Source organism: Belonocnema kinseyi, chromosome 5 (genome assembly GCF_010883055.1).
Source record: "Belonocnema kinseyi isolate 2016_QV_RU_SX_M_011 chromosome 5, B_treatae_v1, whole genome shotgun sequence".
NCBI lineage: Eukaryota > Metazoa > Arthropoda > Insecta > Hymenoptera > Cynipidae > Belonocnema > Belonocnema kinseyi.
The window spans coordinates 58,533,082-58,536,765 of record NC_046661.1 but is presented as its reverse complement, the minus strand read 5'-3'; positions in this window follow the sequence as shown (position 1 = coordinate 58,536,765).

The window sequence follows — 3,684 nt, the reverse complement described above, 5'->3', positions numbered from 1 at the left end:
ATTTTCAACGAAGAAGGTGGATGTTCAACTAAAAAGATTAAGTTTCTACTAAAAACAATTTTTTTGAACATAATACATGAATTTTTAACTACAAAAGATAAATGTTTAACGAAATATTTGATTTCTTAACTAAAAAAGATCGATTTATAACTAGAAATGTGATAGTGAAATTTTCAGTTTAAGAAAGTTAATTTTCAACCAAAAAGATGAATTTTTAACCACAACAAAAATTTTAACGAAAAATCGAGAAAATTTCTTGAAAATAGGAGAAAACGAGATATTCTTTATAAAGAGGAAAAGAGGCACCTTTTACAAAAGTTGCAAAATTTTTTAAAAGTTATCATCAAGGAACGTACTGAACGTTAAGTGCGTGACGTTATTATTCTGGGGAGCCCCCCCCCCCACCAAATTGTTACTAATCTTAGTTTTTTGTGTGACTCCATCCCCCTCCCACCCTAAGATTGGTAACGTAATTTATGGACGACCCCTAAGTTATGATATTGTTTTTCATCGAAAATTCGTTGTTTCAAACAAAAAATCATTTGAATCAGACTTCAAAACTTAAACTTACAATTTTGAAAAACATTAGGTATTTTTTAGCGAAAATATAACGGCTTGAAAATTCTATATATTAATTCTGCTGTTCACGTATAAATTTTCATGAATTATTACAAATATTTTCCATTTTATTAATGCAGATAGTAGATGCTGCGCAATACAAAAATCTTGTGCGAGACAAAAAAGTATATAATATGTTTTCCAGTAACTTTTAAAATCTAGATGTAGGATGTAGGAGAAAGAAGGGCAGAATAGAAAAAGAGCCCACTTCTTCCCTTTACGCTTTGTAACTTTATTTCTTACACTAAGAACTAAGCCATAAGTTTCAGTTAAGATCCTCGTTGATTTGACATCGAAGACAAAAATACGATCTAATATTTACAAATGAGGTGCGTAACGTAAGCTTAAAAATAAATTTGCAAAACCGAGTAGACCACTGAAAATCTGCAGGACGGAGGCGCACGAACGAGAGTAGGAATGTAGTAGTCGGATTCGATCTACCATGAAAGGTTTTCGTATTCATCTTACAGTTTACAGTTTACAGTTTACATTACACATATTGCTGTGAGTCAGACAGAGAACGTACAAAATTTGTCCTGCAAAAAATATGTTCTCCAGATTGCTCGATAGGAATTCGAGCTCATCGCTCGTTTCGCTTCCTCCTGCCTTCAAGTTTGGCCTTCTTCACTCACGCAAATATCTGAAAATAATAACAAACGTACGGTTCATCTTTATTATTTTCCACTTAACGACTTTCCCCAATAAGTCTAGAACATTCACTAGTCTGAAATATCCATATTGTTCTATTTACAGATGAATTATAGTGCCTAGTAACTACTAGCGATAAAATAGAAAACGACGCCTCTTGATCCTGAGGGTCTTCATTCAAATAATTGTCAAAACAAACTCTACAACTTAAAGCGATGAGTCGCGAGAGTAGATTTCATTTTCGAGATTCGCTTCCCACGGAAAAAATGAGAAAAAAAGAATATCGGAAAATTCATTTACCTATACACAATTGCCTAAAGGAATAAATCCACATGGCTTCCAATCAAGAAATTCATGCGCTTTTTTATTTACTTGTTTTTTTGTTTTGAGAAATTGTTGCTTTAAAAAAGAACATTTCTGTGATTGGAAACCGCAAAACCACGGATACCAATGCGATATTTGAATAACCGTGTAAACACTCTCCCTTCAATACTCTAGTCATCGTCATGGACAAGTTTCTTTTTTTTTACCCTTACGCTTCGAACAGTTAATTAGCTTTAATTCCATGATACATTTAAGATTATTTCGCTACACACATGCGACATTACAATACCTTAGAGCGCCCAAAACTGAAGAATATCGCTCGCTGTCGATCCAACTCTCGAAATCAAAGTCCACCTTAAAAATGTATATTTCGAGGGATCCGTCAAAAAGTCACTGGTACACAAATTTGTGGATTTACAATCCCCAGGGAAAATTCTCGATTGAAATGAACAGATCAATTTATAAATTAAGATACATTCTTAAATTGTTCTGAACTTCAATTTAGAATTTAGACAAAAAGTTTAGTTTCATTTCAATCCGATTTTTAGGGTAAGAACTCACAAAGTTTCGCTCTCTAATTTCTCCTTCTTTTGAAGCTCACATTTCTTTTCAACAGTCAGTGGACAACTTTTCACCCTTTTCGTATTCTAAGGACGGTCGGTCTACATTTTCTTGAAAATTGTAAGTCGTCCCCTCGACTTTCTATCGATCTGGATTCGCACAAAATAACTTATCGTTTCGAAGAAAAAGCCAGTTTCTGGATACAAGAGAAGAGAATATTACATCATGTACAAGCGAATTCGGCCATACAGCGCTCAAATTTGAAAACGCTTTCGGTCGTTGAGCGTCTGATATTCAGGAGCGTTCAGAATATTTTGTAATCTAGAACGCTGCTGAATTTAAATGACAAAGCGACCGAAATCTCGCCTAATGCTTATAAAAGTCTTATTTTAAAACATGTAACTTTCGATTTATGTCTATCTTTCAATAAATTTGGAGAAAACGCGAACTATGGAAACACAAGTAAATAACTTTTTACAATTTCACCCCCGCGCCTTTGAAGCCTCAATTAAAACTTAGCACGACTTTTAAGATTTTTATTTAAAATACAAGCGTTTCTCTACGGTCGTTGGATTTCCTTTTGTAACTGCATTAGAAAGTTTTGTAATTATAAATCCCTCCCTCTAATTTCGAATAAAACCGACACTGAAACAAAAAATCTCAAATATTGATTCATGAGTTTGTTTTTTTTTTGTTTTTTTTTTTAAAGAAAAACTCGGCTATTTACAGCTTTTTAAAATGTTCACGAACTATAAAGAAACTTCTGATTTTATTCGACGGGGTGGGCGGAGCGGATTTTAAAAATATTTCTAAACTCGTCTTAACAAGATTGTAATTATTGTGGAATCGAATAATCCTCAAATAATAATCGAATAATCCTCGATAATTTTTTGTTTGCTATTATAAAACGTTTAATTTTTTAATTAGTCCTTACGCATATGAATAAGAAATTAAAAAGATATTGATCTTGGACATAAGGATTTGTTTTAAATATCGAGATGGAACGGCTTCCTTTTCACGAAAACTTTATTCGAATCTCTTGTTGCCTCTTAAAGGATAATTATTGTTACAGACACATAATTTACTTCTGAAAATGAAATTAACCTACGAATTTTAATTACGAATATACCAAAACGAAGATTTTCAAGTGAAATGTAAAAAAGACTTTCATTTTCAAAAGTATTTTACATTTTCCCGTTGCCTCCTAAATAAAAATATTAGTCAAATGCAATGTACAATAATTTTCGCCCACAACGAATCACATAATAATGGACGCCTTAATATATTAGTTTGAGCAACGAACGAAAGAAGGCAGAGGCAGTTTTACCAACAAAAATAGAAAATCAAACAACTTCTGAACATAAATAATAGTAAGTTTCGATTGAATTTGAAAATTGGAAAGTCCGCTCACGTTCGTGCTTGTGGTTTATTGTTAAAAATGAGTATAGAACTGGTAAAGATAGGTTCAATCGAGTAAGAGAGAAATAAATAAAATCATAATTGTTAATTTCGATCAAGTACGACTACACAAGG